Genomic DNA, 12,647 nt, shown 5'->3' with positions numbered 1-12,647 from the left:
TCCACCTAATCTGAGACAAGGGTTTCAAATATTTCCGCGCCTTTTAGGAAGACAAAATTGAGAAAACAAAGTTGTTGATTGTTTGTAGCAAGTCAGGCTATTTTTGTATATTTTACAATAAGATATTTAATTATAATTAATTAATCAACTTTCGAAATATTTCGTTTACAACGAAAGTTCCAAAAATGAAGTGGTAGGGCGCCCTTAAAAGCATCGAGTTTGGTGGTTTTGATCCAGAAACATCTAACATGCTTCGTTTTTCCGGGCATCAGACAAACCCCGCGAATTACCAAAAAACACGTGACTTGGCACTCACGACTTACAGCTTAAGAGACATAGGGCGTGGTGAGTCCCAAACGTATTATCTCTCCGCAGCCAACCAGACTGCGGGATTGGCCGACAAGCTAATCAGATTGGAGCCATCAGATTGCGGGATAGGCAGATAGCCAATCAATCAGATTGGAGCGATCAGATTGCAGGGAAGACCTATAGGCCAATCAGTTTGTGGGATAGGCAAATAGCCAATCAGACTGCGAGGGAAGCCGATAAGCAAATCAGATTGCTGTAGAGGCCGACGAGCCAACCAGATTGGAGCCATCAGATTGCGGGAAGGGCCTATAGGAAAATCAGATTGCGGGAGAGGCCGATAAGCCAAACAGTATGCAGGATAGGCTGATAAGCCAATGAGAATGAGGTATAGGCCGATAGGCAAACATACTGAAGCCAATCAGATAGCGAGAGAGGCCGATAAGTACACTGCTAACATCCGTCTGTTTGGTGACGATGTTAAGTTATTTCTAAGTGTGAAGTCGCTATCCGACTGTTATCTTTGTTTGGATACAGGCTGCATTGTTCGCCAACGCTGGAGCTAAAGAGGCCTTCCTCGGGCGAGAGGAGAGCTTCCTCTGAGATGAGGCCGCTTCGCCGTCCTGCCAGCGCGAAGTCCTTGTCTGTGTAAAATTGCCTCAGAAAAAGGTTCGTCTTAAAAGTAATTTGCAAGTCCTATGCGCCCCCAGCTTATATGTCATTGTAGGCGCCTGTTTGACAGAGGTATTAGACAACACGAGTAATTGGGTAGAAGGGCCATCTCCGTTTAGTATTGACACTAAAGACGCAAGCCTGAAATCCTTGCGATTGTGGTAAAAGCTTCCTTTGCCTCTACACTTACATTATTGTCTCAAGATTTGTTGACTGCGTTAGACTACCAAAGTGCGCTATCATCTGTCGAATCATATTTTTATACAACACAAAGAACCGTTTCATGACATAATATATAATTACAAAGCTAGTAGGTTTATAGAAAATGAGAAAAACTGGGCAATTTTAAAGTTATCATACAAACCTTGTACGACACTGGGTGAATTTGATATAAAATAACAACAACCTATCTCGTAAATAAAAAAGGGGGGGGGGACGTTGACCGAGTGGGCTAGCGCACACCAGCTCGGAGCACGTAGAGCGAGAGCTCGCGTTGAGGAGCCCAGGCATCCTTTGTTCAATCCCCGCCCCTGCCCGTTTCGATCTGGATGAGCATCGTACCGGCGTGCGGTCGTGTATCTCGACTGCGTGGTGCACGTTAAAGACCCCAGGCTAGCGGTTGTACAGCACTCACTAAATTTCTCATCTTCAGCTGGGAGACGAGACAAGTCGCCCTATGAGGCAGACTAACTTCCGGTTGCATAAACACACGAACAGCGCAATTAAAACAAAGTAAATTTACATCATAATGCCGCATAATCTTTATTTTCAAAACGGCACTCTTGAGGAGGATGTTTAGTTGTGGAAAAAAAAGACTATGACAATGTATATATTTACGTTTAAGGAAAATACATTTTGTGCCCTCAAAAATAGCAGCGAATGTAAACAAAAACTGACCGCATCTCCACGTGGTGAATGATGTTGATTAAGGCGAAGCTCTGGTGGTGCTGATGTTACTGATTTTATTGTTCATAGGTAGTGCTGGAGGTGCTGATGTTTTTTATTAATTGCTCATAAGTAGTGCTGAATTCCGGGTTGCGTTTCGACTTCATTATTACTGCTTTATGATCAGTGAAAAGCAGAGCCAGTGGTCCTTCTAGCGGATCAGCTTGGATCCGCTAGAAGCCGTGGAAACGCATCTCCACCGCTTAAGTCAACGGTCCATGTCAGAGAGAGAATGTGAGGTATGGATCGTGGTTTTATACGCAGTTTAGCATTTGACAACAACACCCGCCCGTCTATAAACGTTGAGCCAATTCATGCAAAGTTTAACGCGATTGTATACCCATTTGACCGCAGCGCCCTCTCCTGTACAGACGTTCAGCGGCTACATGCAACGTTTTATCTATGACATCCCAAGCTCTTCAGTTACTACCACATCTCAGAGACTCGTCCCGCAGTCATGGCCGAGTGGTTAAGGCGATGGACTACAAATCTATTGGGGTCTCCCAGCACAGGTTCGAATCTTGTCGACTGCGCAAACATTTTTTTCCCTTTTTTTAGAAGACCGATGGGATGGCAATCGATGTGAGCACGGACACCGGACGGACAAGGCAAGACCCCAAGGAGCTTCGCCCCTAATAGATATACTTATAAAAAATAAATTGCGCACTGCAACTTGCAGGACGATTTGCGTGCACATTATTAAAACATAAGCCCTTAACTCCCTAGTTACTGGCTAGCGGAGTTGATAAAAAAATCTTTGGCAGCAGAGTCAGTCTGGTAAGTATAGCCACTTCAATGACCCAAAAAGAAACCAAAATAAAGAAAAAACACTACTACCAGACGGTTAGCACAAAGTAGCCAGAGGAAGCACAGTCATTTACATACATGCTCGCGGTTTTTGCAGTATACTGCTAACAACTAATAAACTAATAGATACATTTTCTCTAGGACAGTCGACTGATGATTTCTCTCTGGTTCCATCTCTTTTTTGCGTGTGCTATTGAATGCGCCGGTGTGCCTTCGTTCAAATGTGGTCGGCCGGGCGTCGAGTGCAGGCGAGTCTGATTCAGACACATACCCATGCGCAGTTTTCGTATGGGCCGCCCAAAACACCCCCTAAATAAAACAAAACAAAAAAACAATGTGCTTGATGAGCCTAAAATGTTCGGTGCATGGCGGGGACTCACATCTCTGACATCTTGGCCCCGGAATGCAAAGGTCGGTAAACGGAAGGAACAACGGCGCCGAACTCGGTTTGTGCAGCCGACAGCTACGCGGGGAGTTAGAGTCAGCCGCTTGGCCACGAAAATCCCGCAAACCCGTGAACATACAAGACAGCAATAAGCATGTCTGGCGATAGTATGAATAGCACGACTGGTCAGCGGCAAAAAGCAAGCCTAAAGGCCGGTTCACACTCTTGCGACCGACTTCGACCGAGAGAGACCAGACCGGTTTTAAGCCTTTTGCGACTTCTTAGGACCGGATGCGATGCAGCGGAGCTGGCCCTAAGAAGTCGCAAGAGGCTTAGAAACGGGTTTAGTCTCTCTCGGTCTAACTCGGTCGCAAGAGTGTGAACGGGCCTTTATACCGCGGTAGAATGACGACGGCTAAAAAAGTTAATATAAAAAGCAAAGAAAAAACAACAACAAAAACAACAAGGAAACAAAAAAACACAGCCAGTATTGGCGGGCTTGCGTTTTCCCCAGCCGGTCCTTTCGTGACGTCGACTGACGGGATCCTCCTCTCTCCCCTTACTTTCCACCTCAGAGGAGGAGCGTGGTTTCAGCGCTAAATTGAAGGCGTTTTTCTGCCTGATGCGCATAAAAAAAAAAAATGATGAAACGAATATGATCTTCATTATGGCTGGGAGCTATTCAACAAGGTGCAAGTGCTTTTTTTTTTTTTCATATATAAAATCAATTCAGTTTCTATTTCAGATTCCAGCGACGATAGGGCGGTTCCAGAAAATGACTTTCCTCTTCCGGTAAGCTGCACTCCGCCATGTTCAGGAAGACCGCCCGCCGCTATCGCTTTTTGTTTACACAGGTCCGCTTAGTTATTGACGGTGTTTGTGGTGTTGGTGAAGCGCTGAAGCAGCGAAAGTGACTCCCTCGACGACATGACTCAGTAAGCGCGATCTTGGATGTATTTGGGTCGCAAGAAAATACGAGCTTATTTTTCTATGTTTCCTTTCCCAGTCGCCAAGGCGGCCTCTAACGCGGCTTTTATGGCTGCCGTCGGGTCGACTTCTCAATCGTCGGTTTGCTTTCACTTTGAATTAAGGCCGTCATGTATAAAGAGTGACTCCCAAATTATGAACCGTTGTGTCGCCAACTACCCTGGAAGACGTAGTCGATCATGATGCAAAGAATGTATCGACCGAGCGGCAAAGTAGCGCCTCTAGGCTTAGAAAGACGGACGGCGAAAGTTCAACGGCGATAATATTTTGAGCCGGAAGTACGTCGCCCTACAGAACGCAATGGGGGGACAGCTGCAATGTTAACCGTCTAGATTATGCTAATCTCGAACCATAAATTGAGAAACTGAAGAGCATTTCGAAGGAAAGAACTCACGCTCCATTTATTTCTTGTGCCACATAGCTTTGGGACGGGGACACGCGAACACCAAGGAACTTCCCCCACGGCCCATTGGTTTTAAACGCCCGAGGTTATAACTGCGGGAACCCGCGTTTGGCTTCACTTATATTTGGTACTCTTTCAAGATTATGCAGCAGAGGCTAGACAATATTGATGTACCATGTAGTAAAAGCTTTCTGTGTCAGCTTCTAGCATTGTAGGACGTTTTTTTTTTTTTTTGCTGCATAAACTACTGCGCAGAAGGAACACGACGAAAGAATTTGAGGCATCGCGCCCATAACCCTCCCTGGGCTCCAAGTTAACGAAATATCAAACATCAAGGCGCTCGAAGTTCGTAATAAATGTATTATTTTTAAAAAGTCAGAACTATTTATACTACTTGGCACTACATTGTCAAGGACAGCGCAGCTTCCATAATGCTGCAGACCCGCACTGTTGCAACATCAGGCTCTGCCTTGCGTCCAATGCCCTCGCGCAAACAGCTTTGCCAGAGTTGCAGCACTGCACAAGTTAGGCTAGCCCTGACAACGTTGCACAAAATTGTTGACGCCGTCTATTCGCGACTCCAGAAATACGAACCGCACTTAAGGGCGTTTTATACTCCGACGTTGAGCGCAGTTAACGCAGCGTAGCGCAGAACACGCGCCTTTCATTGGCCGGCAACAAGGAACTCAATATCAGCGACCAATCACTATCTGCGCGCATTGCGCTACGCCGCGCCCGTCGACGTTACGTTGGAGTATAAACGTACGCTTAGTAGGGAAACACTGAAGTGAACGATACAAGTCCTTTCAGAATTCCTGCTCGTTCTTTGTTGTTTCCGTGATCAGACATTGTTGACGGTTGACAAGATGGAAGAGCTGCTCTGTTCCATCTTCTGGTGTTATGCTGTTACTGTGGTGTAAGCTAAGGTCCCTTGTACAAGCGTGTTCGCTTATCAACGTTCATCAGCAGTCCAGTGCTTCCATCGCTTTCGCGAAGAAGCTCAAACCTCTGGAAGCTCGCTTAGACCTACACATTGACGCAAGTTTGGAACCTAATGAATAAAAATCGGGGCTAGCCATTTAGAGACCAATGCATGTCTGCTCAAACCCGAGCTTGTGCGTTGAGATGGCTGATGGCAAGGCACGACTTGCCTAAGACGGCCATATTCGCCCAGTATTCACGACTCCTGTAGGTCTCCGGAATCGCGAATAGTGGTCTTTACACGAGCTGCATAATTCATGTTTTGACTGCAAAGAAAATTAAAGAGCAAGCATGAGCACTGTGATTATCGAGAGCTCTATGCTCTACGAGCAATATTGTTTGTTATACAATAATTTGTACAGTGCTACAAAATTGACAATATCTTCATTGTTTGGGTGTATTAAAAATAAAGAATAACAGAATTTTACAAGTCCCAATTCTCAACTTTATTACTTGAACTTAGATATTTAATTTTTTTTTTATGCGTAGAAATATTTCGTGGACGTTGAAACATCGCATTCAGGTCCGGGTAGTTTAGAAAACTTTCCGAACGGACCGGTCGTCGCATTTTGCGCGAGTGCAAACTAATTGCTGCAGATCTTGCAAAAGCATTTCGCTATATGTTACGCATAATTGGGGCCATCTAAGAATACCACGAGCGGCGCAAAAACCCTAAACTAACGCCGTATGGTATGAAGGCCACCACACTCTTGAAGTCAATTGGTGCAAAGCCGAACATGAACGTTAACTTACATTTTTCACTTCCTAGGGCTCAAGTTACAGTTCTATAGTGTAGCAAACAACTGCTTGAAAGCTCTTTGAAGGCAATCATTTCTACTTACTTTTATGTACTCTTTTTTACTTCCTTACTTACGTTTAGTGACATATACTGAGTGCGACGCAGTTGCGCGGAACGAGCGATGGTCGTTTTCTTTGTTTCACTTAGGAATGATTAAGGTTATAACTACTATTTGTGATGATATAAGATTATTTGGGGAAGTATCATGTCGTGGGTAAATTATGAAGCTCAACAATCATATGCTTTTATAACATACAAGGACAACAGAACAACATCGTGCTCGCGTTTATTGTGTAGCTCAATGCACGTCGCGAATTTAGTAAATCAGTGCTAAGAAAAGACGCTGACACTATTTAAAGACAAAACAGCGTTACGACTGTGTCGTATTTTCAAAGAAGCACTCGATCATGTTTCATCACATAAGCGCAGGATGTATGAAGGACAAACGAAGCCTCGACACAACACGGTCTTGTTCTAAATGAAGATTAATAGCACCTTCTTTCATATCCATTTTTTTTAGCCTGCAGGCTATTCCGATAACATGGCTCATGCTGAACCCACCCCACTAGGACGAAAGGGACAAACGACATGTTTAACGCCTAAAAGACGCGACTTCCACAAAGTGAAGATTGAAGTTTACATAGCATCAAGAGTGCTGACGGCGTCGGATTTGAGCTCTTTTGTTTTTCTTGCCTTTTCACGTTTTTCCGGCTCTCTTTTTTTTTTGCTTCACCATCAAAAGCTCAAGTATACAGCTGACTCAATCTCCCTTTCATATTCATCACCGTCGCCCCCAAGAAATCGAAAGAACGATATGACCTAGAGAAAAATAACGATTCCTGCATAATACTTGAGTGGAGCTTGCACTATTTAAAATAGTGATATATAAATAAAATAAACATAGGTTACCACGCGGAAAAAGCGTGAAATATTTCTGAAATATTACGTTCCCGATTATTACGTATTCCGAATACCCGATGAAACGTCTTATTTGTTGCAATAGAACAGGTCTTCCACAAACGCAGCCTAACTCTGCCTGTACCGATAAGTGGTGAAGAGGACCTATATACGCGGTCATATCTTATCAAAAGACGTATTGTTGGTATATCGCTAGGTTGGAAATACCGGGGCCATACGTAGGAATGTTAGGAAGTACCTTTATTCCCGCAGCTTTTCCAAGCAAATATTCATACACTATTTAAGTCTACATGTAACCTGTTTTTCTTTTTGCTTGTACCCTAGAAAGTGCATACCTAAAAGTAAGCTCTATCTTGCACTCGACAGATCCAGGGTTTTTTGCACAATGCGTCTTTAACTTTACCACATATAGAGCCGAAGGTGGCACAGAAACGTTGCTTGCTTTTACACACGTGAATAAGCAGAACCCCCCTGCAATATACTGCAAACGACTTTATTTTTTAGGGCTTACTATTTCACGAAAATCGCAAAGTGCGGGCTCAGGAATATTTTGTAAGTGCACCATTTCGCGATTTTGAGCAGTGTGCTATGTAATTCTTCCAATGGAATGATTGTGCGATCTTTTTTTCGCGATATTCATCAAAACACTAAATTCGCGAAAGTTATGTTCTTGAGACAATGAAGTCGATTGAAATATACAATTGCCTAATAATAAAACGTAATGGATACGCATAATTCTAAGCTTGATCTGTAGCGGCAGGGGGCCAAGTCAATACAAGACGACGAACGTGTCTTCTCTTGGAAAAAAACAAAAGAAGGATATCCCAAAAAGGGAGATCTCGCAGAACATACTAAACGTTCTGCAGCTTTGTCTACAAAATGTAGCCATATTTATCACTTGAAAAAAACTTTTTCGACTGAAGAGAAACTTCTAACAGATGCCTTTTTCTTTACAAAATCTCTGGAACAATTTATCAGCCTCGCTTGATGTAACCGACTAAGCAAGAAATGCCATAAATTAAGAGAGAATTCCATGGGATCTCAACGCCAGCGATTTTTCTTATGTGGAAAAATTACTGGCCTGGTGACAAAGACAAGGCACGACTTAAACTGAAAAAAAGATCTCAAAGATTAGAAAAAAAAACAGAAAAAAAACAATGAAGCATAACTGCACCTCTGAGTTAAGGCTCCCTTGATGGGGATATGGTGAGCGACCTTTGTTGTCGCCTTTTGATTCATCTCCAAGACAATTTTGGTACAGTCTGAAATTTAAAAGAAAGCAATAAAACATGCTCACGAGGAAAAGGTGAGTATTGCGCGCAGAATGCACACACTAAAAAGTGCTAAATATTATTCTACGCTAGCGTAAATTTTCTGGTATTTAATTTGTATCTCGCATTGAATCTTGTATAGTAAAAAACTTAAACTAGGTAATGCATATATTTTTACTCAGCCGACTCCTTTACGAGGCTTATAGTCATGACAAACGGGCCCGTTAAAGGCCTTCGGAAAAAATATCCTCTAAAAGGTTGGCGAACCCGTGATCGCCGATAAGCGTGAGATCGCGAGCTGATCAGCCGAATCCTTTGAAAGTGTTCGTCCTGAAGGCCTTTAAAGTGCCCGTCTGACCGGGCTATAATAACTCAGTCAGATGGGCACATCAAAGACCTACAGAACGAACTTTTTTAAAGGGTCGGCGAAGGAGCGCACGCAGTTAAGCGCAAGACCGCAAGTTAATTCTCCGAATCTTTAAAGGAGTTCCTTCGGAAGGTCTTTTTTTGCGCCCGTCTGACTGCAGTATTAACGATCACATAGCCTAGACAAAAGTGAATACCGAATAATTAGTAATTTTTATGCAAACCGATTTTTTGAGAGGCCAGGGGTATTAAGGCATATGAACTTGATGGCTTTAGCCTCAGCGTGAAGTGCAAAAATGAGTACCATGTATATAACTGTGTTTTATTAGCTTCTTGATTTGTTAATTAACTAGGCTACAACATATTCCACCCGAAACTAGATGCGTCACGCTCCGACTATATCTTCAAATTATTAAAGTAACTTTGCCCACAGCATTATATTCACAATTTTTATTAAAAGAAACTATTCCTGCAGCATACACGAGCTTCGCCATTACCTTTTCTAATCTTAAATTTGGCACCTGTTTTTATTGCTTCACCGATATTTTGTCTCTTGTAGTTATTGGATTTTATAAGGGAGGTATCTTGTATTATATAATGTATTGTGCTCAATGCGGAGGTTACTACATAGCTTTCGTTTTTGCAATGTAAATAATTAATTGTCAGTGCTGCTCTTTTTTCCAGCGAGGGAAGTCTTTTGTAGTATATAATTGCTTGGTGTACAATATTTTATTTATTCAGTTATGTTTGTTTTACCATTGCCGTAGAACTGTAAAATGAGGAGGGAGAGGATGTAACTGAGAAGCGGTCAACTTACCTAACTATTTCTCAGCTCCCACCATGGTCATATATTGGGAATAAATATATCGTATAATATACCTCTAAGAGGTGACTTCTAGTTCAACAACGTATAACAATGTTATTTTTTCTTTCACTCTTAGGAAATGAAATTCATTTGTCAAATATACCATCGCGCTTGGGTGTATCAGTTGCATCTTACCACACGCCTTTTCACTAGCAATAAAATTAGCACTTTTTTTTCGGCAATCTGTGTTTATTCTGATATTATCTCATATTCTACGTCTTCCAAAGCTCTGACTGTAAAACGTTTTTCGAAACAAAGCAAGTATTCATACTGTTGAAAACTGTCATTAACCAGCCATCTCATGCAGTCTGTGCATGGCTGCCAAGGCCAAAAGCACTAAGTGAATGCTGTGCAAAAACGCTTCGCTTATGGGATTGCCTGCAGATGAAAAATACTTTGCATGTTCAATCGTCCGAAAAGGTGTTTTCCGCATCGCTAAACAAACTCCCAGTGAGTTGGAGCTGTAGAATGAAGGCAACTCAAACTATGTACCCCGTTCCTTCTTGCCAGTTTCCTTTACATGAAGAAACAGTATCACGACTGCGAACACAGAGCGATTGTAGAACCGCCCCCCCCCCCCCCTCCCAACCTCGCGCCTTACCATGTCGCCATCCCCTTTTCTCTTAGACATCGTTCTAGGAGTCCGTTAGAGCGATAAGCTCAAATCAACGCCTCTACTTTACAATTTTTTGTTATTTTTATTTCTATTTTTTTAACTAACATCTTTTTTTTGTACATTTTTTGCTCAAAAATGTTGACTGAATTAAAATAAAAGTAACTAAATAAAGCCCCTACTTTATATTCCGGAACCTTTATTTCTTTGTATATTATCTCTTAAAACTATCCCGTAAACTAAACTTTGATAGAGTAAAAAAAAAAAGTGACCAAGCATCACTCCTGAAGCGGGCACTACGTTCCAGAGACGCCGAGAACACAAGTTCCTTGAAGTCCAGCTCCTAGGCACCGGCCCCCGAGGCACAAGCCAGTTCCGAAGGAGCACCACCAACGCCGCACCCGCCCCGAGCACCAGCACCGAGCAGCCCGGGCAACCAACCGGGGTCACTAGACCTCTCGGAGCACCACCAGTGGCGCCAAGAGGTGTCACGGAGGGCCTCGTACTGACCTGTGTGTCGTTCCAGATGATGTCCAGCCTGTAGCCGGGCAAGAAGTGGGGGCTGCTGTTGATGTGCCTCAGAGCCAGGTTCACGGCTGGCACCACACCCCTGCCGATGGCGCCCTCGCTCAGGTTCGCCGTGGTCGGGAAGAAGCCGGCGATGAGCAGTTCTTCGGCGGGCGTCTCTTCCTCTTCCTGAGACGCCTGAGACGCCGAAGAGGAGGACGCGTCCCGACCGCCGGACACCAGTCCCACCGCCGCGCCGACGCAACACAGGAGGAGGAGCACGGCGAGTCGCCGTGGTGGCGGCAGCGCTCTCGTGATCCTGGTCGCCGGGGGTCGGAGCGGTGACCACAGCGGCGCGACGGGCATTGCATCCCCCGACCAGCACGCACGCACCGCCCGCACCGGCCCAAGGGTTCGCCGCGCACTGCGGACCACGTCGATCGGCGGCACCGGCCGCCGCCGGTCGTGCCGCCCGAGGGCGCTAGTGGACGGAGAGGCACGAGGAGGGGGAGGGGGCCCGGACCGACTTCCAGGACCCCGGGCCGGAAGGGGAGCCCGGGCCGGCATGCCGTGGCGGGTGCCCCTCCGAACGCCAAGAGGAGCCGGCGGGTTGGAGCGCTCGGTGCACCTCTCGGGGTCAACGGAATATTACACCCTTAACGGTGGAAAGGCGTCATTCCAGAGACTTACTCCCATGTGTGCACCCTTTCAGCGCCTTTATTTTGAAATAATGCGACATTTTAAATTGTCAAATACGGTGCTTTGGCGTTGAACACGCTTCATTTTTGAGGGGTGTAAAAAGGGTATAGAAAAGGTGATTTGCGGGCGAACGTCCTTCTTGAAGGTTGTTTATTCGCTGCACTGACACCCGTTTTAGGGAGGATATATTAGCGATGATCACGAATAACGCTTGCCATTACCAATGCTTTTTATTTGGAAATGCATTCATTGAACTAAGATATTATGAATTACGCAACATATTGAAGAGTTGAAAGCAACACATTGTGTAATATTCGTAACTGCGGAGGCAGTTCACTTGCTATAAAAGTGTGGAGCAAAAATTTTCCTCGGTTTGTGTCCGGTTTCACGGTTCTCGATTTAGTTTCGGTTCAGTTAGAAGAAGAAAAAATACGATTTGAAGCTGTTCATACTGATTAGAACTGGTTTGATTCGTTATTTTGAACCGCTAAACGGTGAATATATTTTGCGCGTTGTTTAGAAAAGAGGCACTACTTCCGAAGTGAAACGACTAGTTATTGTATGGTTCGTTGTTTGCCCATTGTTTGATTTACTTTTATTTTCGGGTACTAAAAATTACGAATAACGAAAATAATGCCTGGACAAGGGGAACAGGAGGATCAAAGGACAAACACAAATTTCCAAGCACAGCTAAGTGACTGGTGCGCGACCGAAAAAATCCGCCTGGTTTGTGCATCGAACCCGGGACCTCTCCATTACAGGTGGAGCGCTCCACCTGTAATGGAGAGGTCTCGGGTTCGATACCCGGACCAGGCGGATCTTTTCGGTCGCGCACTAGTCACTTAACTGTGCTTGGAGATTTGTGTTTGTCCTTGGTCCCTCTTGTTCCCCTTCTCCAGGGATTATTTTAGTCATTCTTATCCAGCTCGCTTGCACCTTTGCATTTCATTGCATTATAACCAAAAATTAGAAGTTGCGTTATCGAATTTCGACGCAACAGTAAAACAAACTAAATTAACATGCAAAACGTTGTAATTACGACTCAACTATCATTTGTTTACCTCCGTCGTATATATACTACTTGAGTCGAAAGCGTGTCACGAAGTGAGGCAGGTCGCCTAAA

General features: G+C 44.3%; 1 non-coding gene across 1 annotated transcript; it reads left to right on the top strand.

Annotated features, from left to right (window-relative positions):
* Window positions 1-2,374: 2,374 nt before the first annotated feature.
* On the top strand, window positions 2,375-2,456 carry Trnac-aca. Its single transcript has one exon. It is a non-coding gene; the product is annotated as a tRNA-Cys (tRNA).
* The last annotated feature ends 10,191 nt before the right edge of the window (window positions 2,457-12,647 follow it).

Source organism: Ixodes scapularis, unplaced genomic scaffold (assembly GCF_016920785.2).
Source record: "Ixodes scapularis isolate PalLabHiFi unplaced genomic scaffold, ASM1692078v2 PGA_scaffold12__126_contigs__length_90152505, whole genome shotgun sequence".
Taxonomy (NCBI): domain Eukaryota; kingdom Metazoa; phylum Arthropoda; class Arachnida; order Ixodida; family Ixodidae; genus Ixodes; species Ixodes scapularis.
This window is presented reverse-complemented; position numbering and strand designations above follow the sequence as displayed.